The 14,872-nt window shown below is 46.3% G+C and overlaps 1 protein-coding gene and 1 long non-coding RNA gene across 2 annotated transcripts in view; both read right to left on the reverse strand.

The window, feature by feature from the left end:
- LOC135819827 (sushi, von Willebrand factor type A, EGF and pentraxin domain-containing protein 1-like) overlaps nt 1-14,872 on the reverse strand; it is a 219,165-nt gene that overhangs the window by 108,477 nt on the left and 95,816 nt on the right. The gene's annotated exons all lie outside the window — the stretch shown is intronic.
- LOC135818925 (uncharacterized) lies at nt 202-11,831 on the reverse strand. The gene is made up of 3 exons (XR_010553822.1): nt 11,773-11,831; nt 11,269-11,365; nt 202-378 (listed from the first exon to the last, which is right to left on the reverse strand). It is a non-coding gene; the product is annotated as an uncharacterized LOC135818925 (long non-coding RNA).

Below are 14,872 nucleotides of genomic sequence, written 5' to 3' on the forward strand. Positions count from 1 at the left end.
AGCGAAGAAGTTCGTTCTTGGGTAGATGTTTCATAGCCCCCAGAGTCCAGACCTCTGTTTCGCTCATTTTAAATTCTCCTCAGTTGAGGGAGATAACGAATGAATAGCAGATAAGGGAATGAAGTAAAGTGGCGCATTTGTGCACTTTCTACATGAAAAGAATGTATTGGATCATGTCCAGTTGGTTCGACTTACATGTACAAGTTGGAAGAGAAGCACCACTAGGCCAAGTGCCATTACTACCACACGTAATCACATATGATCTATTTCTCTGGTATCCTGGAAAACAATTAGCAGTAGCTGTGCCACCATTTGTAAAACTTTTAATACTGGTAGTATAATATCCGTTCGAGAGGTTTGGTGTTGGAGGACATGTGGCTGGTTGAAAACAGTGGATTCGACATATGCACACAAACACACGCGCACACATAAACACAGGCATACACACATGCACACACTTAGCCCTTTCAGGAACTACAAGTAAGGCAATAATATGTCCACTAACACCACCAGTTACTAAGCAATCAGCTCCTGCGATACCAATGCTAACATTCGTTTATATTTCGATCTTGTAGAGCACTAACAATAGGACGCACTTGCGCTGGTTGGCTTTATGTTTTGCCCGCTACGAGCTGTCCTAATGTCTGTGGTTCTCGTAGCCATGGCTGACAGTTCAATCCTATTTTAAGCTCGGAGTTGCACTGATGAGGCCTCCTTGGCCGAAACAATCTGGCTGTCTGCATCATTGAGTAACATTCTTTTCTATAAATTTATCCTTGGCTCTCCATCCGAGTCCATTTCTCCATGTGCTCCAGTGGGTATTTGTGCCAGCTCTGTTGAACGTTATTGACTTGTTAATGTCCAAGAACCGAACTCACAGGTAATATTTCAATAACACCACAACACAGTAGAGTGCCAATAATCTACGGGTTCAGATGTGGAGAAGGTTTAGATAAGGGGGTAGTCACGCATCCACCTAAGACATGCACACTCTCTCATGTTGCCATCATTTCGTAGTCTCTTCATCAGTTCCCCAGGATGTAGACACACTGTAGTTCCTCAAAATGACTCTATTGTCATACATTGTCACTCTCACTGTTGCAGAATATATCTTGTGCACCCCTTCAATGGTGCTTCGATTGGCGAACATGACCAAAAGCCCATTTCCGTCCCTTCAAGAGACAACGGAAATTGGCATACCGGATATGTGTTTGTTCGGATAATCGCCATTCAAAAGACTCTACTGCGATACATTGTCACGTCAATCTGTTGCAAAACATTTTGAGTACCAATTGAATGGTACTCGAGTGGGGATAATGACCAAGATCACAATTCCTTGTACTTTGTGCAGTGGTCTGGACGTTTTAGTGGTAGTGTTGAATACGAGAAAGGACAACTGACGACACAGTCATTATCCAGACATTACAACGGTAACAGGTAGGTTGGTGGAACGACATTTATTAGAGACGGGACGAAAGACCAAGACGAACGAAACGACTACATAGTGTTTATTGAAGAGTGAGTAAAGAGAAAGAGAGCAAGTCTGAATGGCAAGGTAAAGGGCCTGGGTAGCTATGGCAATTATGGGCGCGCAAGTAGCTACCCAGGCCAACGGAACAAAAGGAGACAAAAGGTGAGTACGCCAGTGCATGCAGGCCAGCTAGAAAAGGTACGGGAGGAGGTACATAACATACCTCCCCTGAGTGAAAAAATAGCCGCAACCTCGCGGGAAATAATAAGACGATGAGAAAAATAGAGAGAAACAATGACCGAGGAAGAAGAGAAGAAAAAAAAACGACAAAAACACACACACACACAACGCACGGACCTCACAAAAGTGTGTACTAAAAACGCACTACAGATCATTACAACGGTCAACGTTCCTGTACTACTTAGAGTGTGTACATGGCCAATAACGTTTTGATCCACAGAATTCGCCAAGGTAAAATTCCTATTCATCTCTCCGTATTCAATTGGTTTTTTCTGTCCCAGTCCACTCGTAATAGTCTCTCACTTCCCCGTGCTAATTCAGCCGCATTTACCAACTCTCCTCTGTTTTTGTCCTACAGCCTTTGGCTGCAACTTCCCCAGCATGTTAAGACATCAAAATGTCTTTCCAGCTTTAAAAATGCACTCCGATCGCATAATGTAGTACGATAGGATCTCCTTGCTGGATTCTTGTCTATCCTTCTTTCTTCTCTTTTTCTATATTCCTTTCTTTTCTTGCCATGGTTGACTATCACCCTCTCTCGCCCTTTGCGTGCCAATTGGTCATGAGTTGAGTGAAAAAAATAAAAATAAAAAAATTATAATACCAACGGGCCCAAACACCCCTTCAAAAACATGGCACAAAAATGATTATTGGAGTTCGACGAGGGACTTGAATTATATTCTGATGAATAGTATTTTGCTGGGCTAATACAGCCTAGTTACACTTTAATATACGACATAAATAAAAGAGCGTGGCTCACCATGATCGGACCCCTAATATTAATAAAGGACACCCGCGCACACACACACACTACAAAAATCACAAAATAATAATAAACCGAAAATAAATTTTACGACGAAGGACGGATGAAAAAGAAAGAGAGAAATAAAGAAAGTAGCATACCTGCATGACTTGGACGAGACGAGGTTGACATAGAAGAGACGAGGTTGACATAGACGAGAAGCGGTTCGAGACGAGATGGACATGGACGAGACGAGGTTGACAAAGACGAGACGAATGGCGATTGAGGACGACTGGGCATGGGATAATCTCAGGGTCGTGGGTCGATCAATAATCGGGCGCCAATGTAGAATACGAGAAAGGACGACTGACGACACATTATCCAGACATTACAACGGGAACAGGTTTTCGCTCATCCATCAAATTATACCCAGGGTTCCCTGTAAAAAGGCGCTGACGCCTGTTGGGAATTCCCTAGTAAAAGAAGAATAAATAAGAACAGGTAGGTTGGTGGAACGACATTTATTATAGACGACGAGACAAGAGACCAAGACGAACGAAACGACTACATGGTGATTATTGAAGAGTGAGAAAAGAGAGAGAGAGATCAAGTCTGAACGGCAAGATAAAGGGCCTGGGTAGCTATGGCAATTATGGGCGCGCAAGTAGCTACCCAGGCCAACGGAACAAAAGGAGACAAAAGATGAGTGCACGAGTGCATGCAGGCCAGCTAGAAAAGGCACGGGAGGAGGTATCTAACAGTAGTATTGGTGCTGCACTGGTCCGTTTCCGACAAAAAAACAGGTTTCCAAACTCTACCAAAGGGGTTGGGAAAACTGAACTGCTCCTACTGCTGAGGGCCAATGGCACGTATGCATAAAACATGGCGGCGGCGCGTCCAAATCCGGCTGCGGGGCATCTTTTGAAAAGTGTTTGAAAAAAAGTGAAAAGTATTCTCATGTTGAAGTAGTTTCTTTTGTGGGAGGAAGTGGCCCGGAGTTTCTTAGAGATTTCGGTGATGGCTTCATCTGCTGATGCTGTCGACTACTCGAAGTGGACTGTGAATCTTTTGAAGGCTGAGTGTGAGCGGCTGGGGTTGAAGAAGTCGGGGAAAAAGCAAGATTTACTGACGAGGTAAGTTCGAAGTATTTCTTGTTGTAATGCTGTGAGGAACTCTTTTGGTTTTCAACATCGATGCGTGTCTTGCCTACTATGTTCGTGTTGCAGATTGGAGAGCCATGTTCCGGAAGGCGGCACTGCACTCACATCAGGAAGTCCATCGAGCTCGTCCCTGGATTCCCCAGAACCACTGGCATTTCCTGTGTCTGGCTGGAAATCGTTGGTGTCAGGTCGATCGCAATCCGCTGCTTTCACCCAGTCTCACTTGATAGCGTATTTTGTTCAAACGGAGACACCGTGCGGAGATGGAACCAACAGAAACTTTAAAGCTATTGCTTCAACTGACCAGAAGTCTCGTCGTCTTTTCACCAGTGGATATGTGCAGAACATTGAGCTGCACAAGTTGAACAACGTCGTCTGTTACAGAGCACGCTGCATGCCTGAAATGAAGTCAAGGAGCGACTACAAGCTGAGGATGTGCGTGAGAATAGGTGACAGTGGCAACGTAGCTGAGATTAGCTTTGCTGATTGCTCGTGTCCTGCTGGTAAAGGCCCCCAAACCAGCTGTAAGCACTTGGCAGCTCTCATGTATGCCCTGGAGCATTTCACAAGGTGTGGCTACATTGACAGTCCAACATGCACTGATGTCCTTCAGACTTGGAATCAACCCAGCAACAAGAAAAGTGAGCCGATGACGGTGAAGGAGATGGACGGCTTGAGACCTGCGCCTAAGTCCGACCAGGCTAAGCGGAAGCGAAAGCACACAGCAGCGGAGCTACAAGACCCTCGATCATCAAGCAAGCGTGGTCTTGTACGGGACAGTGTTAGCGAATTGGCATATCAGTCATTCCACGGCAGTGCACCTCTGTTTGGGCTTTCTTTGGTCTGTGGCAGCACTGCTATGACGGATATCGACCGCGAGAGGAGGTGGCAACGGCAGAGGGACCAACAGGCACCGTGGCTGGAATTACGTAATGACGTTGCAGTCTATGCTGAGGAATCCGATCTTCCAGACGATCTGTCAACGACCTGCGACTGTGATGTGTTCTTAGATGGGAACTGTGACACCACTGTGACCGACGATGATGCCACCCCTCTTCCATCCGATTGTGAGTGGATGGATGCTGACGCCATTGATGACACCACGCCTGTTCCATCAGACACTGAGTGGATGGATGACAACGACAAGCAATGGCATTGGTACCAAGACAATGTAGTTGTAACACCTGAGCAGGCACACGAACTTCATGTCAGAACATCGGATCAGCATGGAAGTGACCTCTGGATGAGGCAACGCAAGTTGCGGATCACAGCTTCTATAGCAAAGACTGTTGCTCGCCGAAGAAGTTCGACTGATCCCGCGAGGCTTGTTAGTGCCATCACGGACCGGCCGTTCTTCTCATCAGCTGCAACGGATTGGGGAATCGCGAATGAGGATGTGGCCAGGGAGGCCTATGTAGAGGAACGCGGGAAGTCTGGCGACGTCGTGCACGTGTCGAAGTGTGGCCTGATCGTCAATCCGGAGGAGCCTTGGTTTGGAGCTAGTCCAGACGGTATTGCAGATGATGGCAAGACACAAGTGGTTCTAGAGATCAAGTGTCCGTATTCCGCACGCAACATGTCGTTTGACGAAGCTGTGAGGTCAGTTAAGAACTTTTGTTTGCAGTATGATGGCTCACACTACACATTGAAGCGCAAGCATGCATACTATTACCAAGTGCAAATGCAGCTCTTTGTCACTGTTTTATCTTCTTGTGATTTCATTGTATGGTCACGCACTGGTGGGACAAAGATTGATCGTATCGCAAGGGATGATGAGCTTATTCGTTGCAACCTTGCCACACTGACAGCTTTCTATTTTCAGCATGTATTGCCGAAAGCTGCCATGTCATGATGCTGTGAGCAAGTGCCATACTGAATGATTCGGCCCAGTTGCAGTTATACTGCCTGAGTTCTTTTTTTTCCATGTTTATAATTTATAGGTGGTTAGACCCTTCTGTCCACAAGTTGTTATCATAGATCATTGAACCCTGCAGTGCTTCACTTCTTTTTTTCCATGTTTTTATTTTATAGGCGGTTGGACCCTTCTGTCCACAAGTTGTTATCATAGGTCGTTGGGCCCTGCAATGCTTCAGTTCTTTTTTCCGTGTTTTTAATTTATAGGCGGTTGAACCCTTCTGTCCACAAGTTGTTATCATAGGTCATTGGACCCTTCTGTCCACACAAAGAAATAGGTTCGTTTTCTCTTCTTTGTGTGCGCCTGTACATGTACATGTAAGTGTGTGCTATTGGGCAACGTGTGGATGTAGCGCAATGCTGTAGGAATGTTCATGGTTGTAAGTGGTGTGGGTACAAATACATTCTCTTACCAGAAGCAAGAGTGTGCTTATATCCCGATATATGCATATGCGCTTAGTAGTGAGGGTATACTTATGTCCAGATATACCGGTAGACACATTCTGTTATGCACGTCACTATGGTGTACAGTTTATCACTTTGGTCTTTTTTCTTGGCATCACGGTGGTCATTTCTTTGTTCTCCATCACTTGGAAGCTTGCCGGAATATAGTCACTATTTTCCACATGCCAAGCTCAGTTCAATGTTGGTATGTGTACTGGCTATTTCACTACCTTCACAACACAGAACGAATGTGAAGTATGTCTGGCTCCAAGTCATTCTTTACAGGACAAAATACTACACAGCTATCAATAATACCGTCAACGCAAAAGGGTACCCATTTCACACATTGCTCCAAAACTGGGTCACTTACCAATATCCAATATTGGCTGAATATTCAACAGGTGAAATAAACTAAGATAATTAGCAGCCATGTAACCCCAGTCCGGAATGGGTAATAAAATTTACTGTAGGAACGATGAAAAAAAAGAAGAAAAAAAAGAATGATAGATACACGGTACACGGTGCTGCACTGGGTTTTCACGTACCAATAATGAGTTAACACTTCATACTTTTTTTTTTTACTGTTGAGCATGACCAACAGCGAATGCACACCCACACACAGAGTGCATGCACATGTGCACACGGGCACACACACATACTTACATACATACACACATACACACAAAGAAAATGAAATCTGACATGCTGAAAAACAGTCAGTTATCCACCGGAGGCGAAGCACCTGTTACAGAAATGTCCAGTCTCATCGTCATCGTTTTGACACATATGGTGGTAGCGGCGATGGCAACCTTTACATACCCTGAGGACTCGCTGATCTCCCACGCCACAGGAGAAACACACATTTTCGACATTGGTAGCACTAGCACTGACACTATGTGAGATGCTGGCATCAGGTTCCGGTGGTTTCTCTTCACTCGTCTTGCCTTCTTGAACTACTGTTGTGGAGGACGACACAGCCGTTTGCGTGAGCATCACTTCTTGGACATCTGCAGATCCATGGCGGTCAGTGTCATCCACCGATGGCTGAGCTGTTCCGTCGGTGCTAGACGATGATGTTGGAACACAACTGGGCGCAGGTGGTGGAGTTACGCTGCTGGTGAGTTGGTCCTGCTCCTGAACCGGCGGCGGAACTAGCGGCTCCATGAAAAGTGTGAGGAAAGCGCACACAGTGATGATAGGCTCGGCCAGAGACATGAGAGACGACGGAATGAAGTGCGTGATTGTGTAGTTCTTGATGCGCTCGATGGCACGTTCGACATGGATGCGCAACGTCGCAATCCGTCTTGTAGCAACGACTTCCTCAGGTTCAAGTTGATCCCGTGTTCCCAAGAACGGGGGAATATTCAGCTCGACACCATCAGGAAGTAGGGACGCAATGTCAAATCCCCGGTCAGCCATTATGGCATCCCCTTTCTCCAGCTTATCAAGAATGCCACTGCGCTTGGTAATCTCCTTGTCGGAAATACGGCCACCCCATAGAGATGATAGAAATGAAATGGAGCCATTTGGGGTCACGCCGACGAGCAGTTTGAGAGTATTCTTGTTCTTATAGTTGGACCAAGTCGTAGCCTGAACCTTGGGGTTAGCGGGCTTGTCAATGGGAAATTCCGTTGCGTCGATAACAACCCTTGTACGGGGGAACTTCTTCCGGAACTCAGAGGGCATGAACCGATCAACCAGCTCCCTACATGGGCAAATGTCCAACTCCTGGAAAGTGAAGTACATGCACTTCAGAACTGCGGCAAAGATACGAGATACTGATGACTGCGTTATTCCAAAGCGATTGCCAAGGTCGGACTCTGGAAAATTGTGTCGCAGCTTGATAACAGTGAGGAGAAGCTCGTTCTCCATGGACAGTGTGCGTGGCCGACCGCGCTGATCTTTGCCAAGGAAATCCTCATCCACATCCCACTTATAGCTCATCCCACCCATGTTATCCATCATCAGGTTGAGTAAAGCATCGTAGCCAGCCACTGTCAAACCAGTGTAAAACAAGAGTTTAGCAGGATCCTGCCGCATTGTGCCGTAACTCAACTGGCATTTCTCCAGTAGCGTCTTCGTCTGCGCCAGATCATACGTGCAGTTGTCTAGTTTGCAGGTAAGGCGTTTAACTTCTTTCTCCAGATCTTCCACACGTTTGTCCATCAGCACTTTCCCATAGTCGTGCTCAACTGTCATATTAGCACTTTGAACATCACTCTCACAATCCTCAGTCTCAGGCTCTAAAACTTCCTGACTGACAGGCGCCACCAATCCAAGAGCTGTCCTAGTTTGCCTTTCCTTCACGACAGCACGGGAAACGAATACAGTTGGAGCTTCGTCAGCACTGGAGCGACGTCCTCCAGCGAAATGGACGGCACAGACATAGGAGTTGGCTGAAAGAGGTACATTGGTTCTTGGGATTTTTGCCAGCCACTGACGGCGACATTCTCTTTGTTTGTCAGTGTCAGGAGGGAGGCGATGAAACGACAAGTTTTTGCAAGCTGGATCACTTCCGCCGCAACCTATCCTATCCGCAGTCGATCCACAAAGCCTCTGCTTCTGGTATACTACTTTTCCATCATCAGGGTTGGAAGGAAACAGTCCGAACTTACAAGTATTCTTCCTGTTGGAGCAACCAGGAACAATGCAATGGCAATGCCCAGGCATTTTATTTTTTTTAAACTTTTTTTAGAAGAAAACGGCAAACGGCGACAAGACGAGACTGCTTGAGACAACTTCCACCAGTGGGAAGGACATAACTATTATCTAGCCTAGGCTGCTCAACACTACAAGTACAGCCAGACAACAGCAAGGGACGAGAAACAAAATCTGCAACAGCATTACTGACTACTCTCTACCTCTAGCTCTAGCTCTCTGCACCTGCATTGCACTGGCCTGCAGCAGATGCAGAAGATGCCCCGCAGCAAAAATCCGCGCGAAAATTATGCATACGTGCCATTGCAAAACTGTCACGCCGACGTTCCCTATACTGCTTCTCTATCCCGTAGTATGAATGCACCCTTAACTCTGCAATTCGCAAAGCCAAGCGCCACTTCCACGAAAAGATGGCCAGAGACCTGCAAAACCACCGTGAGTACTACTCATGGTGGCGAAAAGCGAAACTCCTTTGCAACATTAATCGCCCGACCTCTGCTATCCCGACCTCCAGGAAGACAACCAGATCAAGCCAGTGACTAGCAGTGCAGACAAGGCCGCCCTCCTCGCTAGGAAGTTTGCCAGTTACAGCCAGGCTCCCTTGTCACAGCCTGATCTGCACTCTGCCATCTTGCTACCGACTTCCACCGAGAAATTTTCCATTCAGCCCTTCTCTGCCCAATCCGTATTCGATAGTTTACTTAGACTGTCCACATATCGCTCTACTGCTGGTAAGTTGTGTAACCGAATTCTCAAAGAAACTGCTGAAGCTACTTCCAAATCCCTCGCAGTCCTCTTCAACCGCTGTTTACTCGCCAAAGCACAGCCTCGCGAATGCAAATCTGCCATTGTGGTACCCATCTTTAAAGGTAAAGGCTGCCCAGCCGAACCGAGCAACTACCGCCCCATCTCTCTGGTAAATGGAATCGCTATGGTGTATGAGTCAATTGTCAGTCGCCAGTTCTATTCGTTTGTTGAGAAACATAAGCTTATTAGTGAAAACCAATTCGGATTCTGCAGAACAAAGTCAACAGTCGACCAACTTGTTCAGCTTACAACCACGCTTTCGTGCGCTGTTGACATGAAATAACCTTGCGATCAGCTTTTCCTGGATTTCTCCAAGGCATTCGACAGGGTCAGCCACAACTTGATCCTGGAGTCGGTTTCCGGGTGGTGCTTGTCAAACGCTTGCGATTGGATTAAAGACTTCATCAGTGACCGTAATATCTGTGTCCGAGTTGGGAAAAGTCGATCTGATCCGTTGCCCATCACAGCTGGGGTGCCTCAGGGGTCTCATCTCGGCCCCCTCCTCTTTAATCTATGCATAAACTCTTTTCCTGATGCCCCTGTGGCCAGTACTCTCTCTCTTTTTGCTGACGACTCCAATTTAATCCTTGTTTCCCCGCCTAAAACGTCAGTGCCTACTCACCGTGCCAGCTTTCAAGCTGATATTGCCTCAAATGGTCAAGAACCACTGCCATGAAATTTAACACCAGCAAGTGTGTTCATGTGTCCTTTCGGAAACATGCTGTGACTCCCTGCCCACCCCCTTCAAAATGAATGACACTGAGGTTACGACGGCTGACAGGCTCTGTCACCTTGGTATTACCCTTTCCCCGAACCTTAGTTTCTCTGACCATATTACTGAAATCACTTGTAAGTATCGCAGTAGAGTATTTCTATTATGCCACATGACCCGTTGTCTCCCCGCATCAACCATCAATTTACTGTATAGATGTTACGTGAGACCCTTACTGGAGTATGCTGTCCCTGTTTGGCTGTTCGCCATGTCGTCTACGCAATCCTGCACATTGGATCGACTACAAGCTACAGCTGCCCGATCCTACCTAATGCGTAAGACCCGACAGCTTCCCTCTTGGATAACATCCAAGAATGTTTTGAATCATCTGTGTGAATGGGAATCGCTCCAATGGCGTCGTCAAATTCTCTCTCTAGTTTATTTTCATCATGTATTCTACCAAGTTCCAGCACTACTGAGCCAGTTTATTTTCACCATCTCCAGCAGCTACCGCCACCCTTCCTCTATCGTTTTGCCTCGTTCTGGAACTCATTTCTATAAATCTCCTCTTTTCGGTTTATCAGTTGTCTGGAACAAGCTTCCTGAGAGCCTACGCAGGGAGCGATCTTCTGCTAAGTTTCGGTTTTTCCTGATGGACCATTATTTTAACGTTCAAATTCTCCACCACTGGAATTCCTGATTTTCGTATCTAGCTCTCGTCATGTATTCTGTTTCTCCCTGGTGGTTTTACCTGTTGTTTTCCCTGAGCAGTGTTTCTGCTAAGTACTATTTTCCCTTCTCCCTTTTCACTTGCCTTTCGTCTCATCCACCCTTCCAGGAAACTCCCCGGATATGTATCCATTTACTTTTGGAGAATCCTTCAAATAAAGTCGAAATGAAATGAAAATGAAAGCAACAAACAACCAAACTTTATTACATAAACTTGAGCCTCCCAAATTAGGTCATCTGTTGCTTTGCGTCGTCCAGTTGCAGTAAGACGGTTTTGTCCAATTGTCTTATTAGTCTCGTCATCATCCAGTTACGCTCCGAAATCTTTTTTTCTTCCAATTATAGGTATATATCACTGTTGTTTAAAACGGCAATTTAATCCCTTTCTTACCTGCAAATGCCGGAACAGACATCCATGTTGCACTAAGAACAACGAGTGGGATAACACGCCACATAGTGTTGTACTGAACCCTAGAAGTCACGTTGACCTATAGAAAATCAAAAAGTCAATAGAAAAAGACAAACACATTATTATCAAAAACACAGACACATACAAGTAAGCAAGCAAGCTAACAGGAAGACTGAAAGACACAAAATATACTTCCTCGGAGTCATTGAAATTTGTCGCAGTTTGATTTTTGATATGAAACGGGGTATATACTCATTAGCACTCGTACCACAGATAAGAAATCGGATATATGCGGTAGTCATCAGTATAGGGTGACGGCAAAGTTCAATTTTCGGAAGTTATTGGAAGCTGACATTTTTAAACTAGACGCAATTTCTTTGCTGGTGTCGCTGCGATGGTACTTTCGACTCGCTGAGATCAGTCAGGCGTTGCAACCTGCCCATTTCTCGTACTTATAGCGTTTCACTCAAATCCTCATCACTGTACCTTAGCTGGGGTGAGAAGGACAGCGCTTGGAGAAACATCGAGGGGTCAGCAAACTAAATGCATGCAAGAGCGATAAAATGTGTCGTTCTGGCTGAGACACTCAGTACACGATTGTACCTACAAGATCTTTGTAGACTCTACGTGTAGTACAAGTGATGCACGCGCAGGTGCAAACCAGTGATGCGGAAAAAGAGTGCGCACTGGACGTGATAGTACAATTACCTGCATGAGTTGTGACCACACAGCTAAAATAAATGGGCGTGCCACGGCTAAAAAAATTCACTTCAAGATCGAGTTGATTCCGCCGACTGTAATCAAACGACCTCTCAACGATCGTGTATTCTTACTTCGTAGGTGGTGAAGTAGAAATCATCCAGAGCTGGCTGACGACAAGCATACCAGCTCCTTGTCCTGTGGAGAAAGTCAAAGCGTTTGAGATGAGGAGCGACCAACTTACAACCTTCCTGAAAAATTAGGAACGATATTTTGCGTCCATTGACATCAGCGACGACGTGGCCTTCATCTCTGCGTGAAAACTCTCAGTCCAACTGTCCTGGAACGTTACTCTAGCCTTCAGACTATCATATTGTGTAATACGTTTTGTATGACTTAGCTTATGGAGTTGTTAGTAATAAGTGACAGGTCACTAGTCGAACTGTGACTATTTCGATGACGCGAAGGTTATAGTTGAAAATTAGAACCAGCATTTGCTGACACAAGCACACACCAACGCACACACACGCATGCAAGCCAAGTACGCAGACACACACATACTAAAGGGCTCACAATCACATACTCACGCACCACCACCACCACCACCACCACTGTAATAGATTGCATTAGTAGCTTGGAAATATCACACCCTCTCAACTGAGAAGCGCCTTGTTCTATAGCACAAGGTGATAGAGAGTAAACCAATGAGAATGTGAGAAGAACCGAAGTCTCAAGTAGGAAGGAAGTGTGAGTACTGTCTGCATGAGGGTGTGAAATGCATGGAATACATTGATAGGTAAAAGTGAGAACTATAACACTACTACCCTCCCATTCAATTTAGTTCCGAAGATACTGCCTGAACGGCAAGATTGGTGATCCGGATTCATCCATCAAGTAGGTTGCAGGCTCCCAGGTCCGCTCATCGTAACCCTACCTAAGTACTGCTGCTTTCCGCGGGGAATTCGATGAGAAGCCACTTCTTGAATTCCACCGGCTTGCCAGTGTGCGGAGGAGGATCCCGATGGCGAAGCCTTCTTTCTGGAGTCCTCTCCTTGGGTTGCCGCGCAGCTCGGTGGAGACGACTTGCTATCTTCCAAGTGACCGCACATCCTGAGATGAATGCCAACGCGAAGGCACAGAGCTCCAGGACAGAAACCATCCTCTACTACCAATGTAATAGATTGCATTAGTAGCTTGGAAATAACACACCCTTTAAACTGAGAAGCGCCTTGTTTTATAGCACAAAGTGATAGAGAGAACACCAATGAGAATATGAGAAGAACCGAAGTGTCAAGTAGGAAGGAAGTGTGAATACTGTCTGCATGAGAGAGGGGTGTGAAATGCTTGCAATATTTTGATAGGTAAAGGTGAGAATTATCACAACCACAGCAAGAGTTGAACCATTGTCTGATAAACAAGTGGCCACCAATCCGTATAGGGATACAGTGTAGAGGTTGATACTTGGACTACAAACATGGTATAAAAAAGCGAACCAAATTTAGGGTATCATAGGCCCGGATAAAATATAAATGATGCGCTATGTAAGATGGTGGAGAATGTTTCTGGTCATTGCAAAATGGGGGAGAGATCGGACGGAGCAGGATCGTACAGCCCATGGGAAGAAGCACCGATGAAGGAGTACTCTTCTCACCGATGAAGGAGTACTCTTGATGAAGTGTAACAGCAGATGGCATGTGACGTACAGCAATATCTGACTCAAAAACAAAATTCACAAGTCGCAAGTAGTCCTCCACGGCCTTCGCTTCATGCATTATACCCCATTGAATAGCCGTTGTCTTTGGCATCTTGCAGTAACCCATGATCGTCTTCACCAAGCTGTCTGGTGATGTAGTCTCCCTACGGTTTACGACAACATGAAAAATAGAGGAAGTGATGCGGCCAACCCGAATGTCACGCCAAAGTGGCGATCTTGACTGCTTCTTCGTGACACTCTCGATATAGGAGGCCAGGCTGCTATCAATGGAGCTGTCATTAGCAAGATCAGTGCACATCGCCACACCAACTTCCTCATCCACGTCATCACTGAAATGATCTGTCCTAGGGTGTCGTGACATAACCAACTGCTTAGCCTGCTTGTCGAAAGTGTGCATAGCATCCTTCTTGGCCAAAGATGGGTGGTTCCAGAATTGGAACAAGCCAGATGTTGGCAGCTTTGATGCAAATGTATCCAGTAATTCCTGGACACAATGGTCGTCCACAGCAAGGTCTTGAGCAGCTCTCGGTTCAAAGGTGGACATAGAACCTCCACAGACCTTGCGGGATTCCTTGCCATAGGCAGTGGCCACAAACACAGCGTCCGCCAATGGGACAGGAGGTACTGATAGCTGGAGTGGAGGATGATGCCCCGACATCAAGCATCCAGTGCATGTTGCGTCTGCCTGTATCGTTGTGGCACCTTTCTCCTTACAGTCAAGGAGGTAGAACAGGAGCGCGGCGACATGACTGCAGCTCTCCCCCAGTCCAGCAGCACACTTGCATCTGGCACTATACACAGCCCCTTGAGGCGACATAGTAATAAAAACTGGGTAGGCCGATTTCTCCCCTGACGGATAGGACTGGTGCACATGCCCTCTAGCATAGATGTACTAGGGCTTCACGGAATCAGGGCAGCACATCCAAACATTGGAAACCCACCCACTGGTGAAATAGCTATAGCCTTTCAGTGACTTGAAGTTGCTGCACTGACGGTCAGACGAGGATTTGTACCTCACTTCCACGAGGTACGTGTGTATGTCCTCGTAACTAAAATTATCAACAAGGAAATCGTGTACCCAACACGAGACAGAATCATACGTTGGCAAGGCTTCCAATTCTGCCGCGATCTCCACTGTTTTCGCGGACACTTCTGGCGCAACATGTGGCGGCG

The sequence above is a fragment of the Sycon ciliatum genome, chromosome 6, assembly GCF_964019385.1.
Source record: "Sycon ciliatum chromosome 6, ocSycCili1.1, whole genome shotgun sequence".
NCBI classification, from domain to species: Eukaryota; Metazoa; Porifera; class Calcarea; order Leucosolenida; family Sycettidae; genus Sycon; species Sycon ciliatum.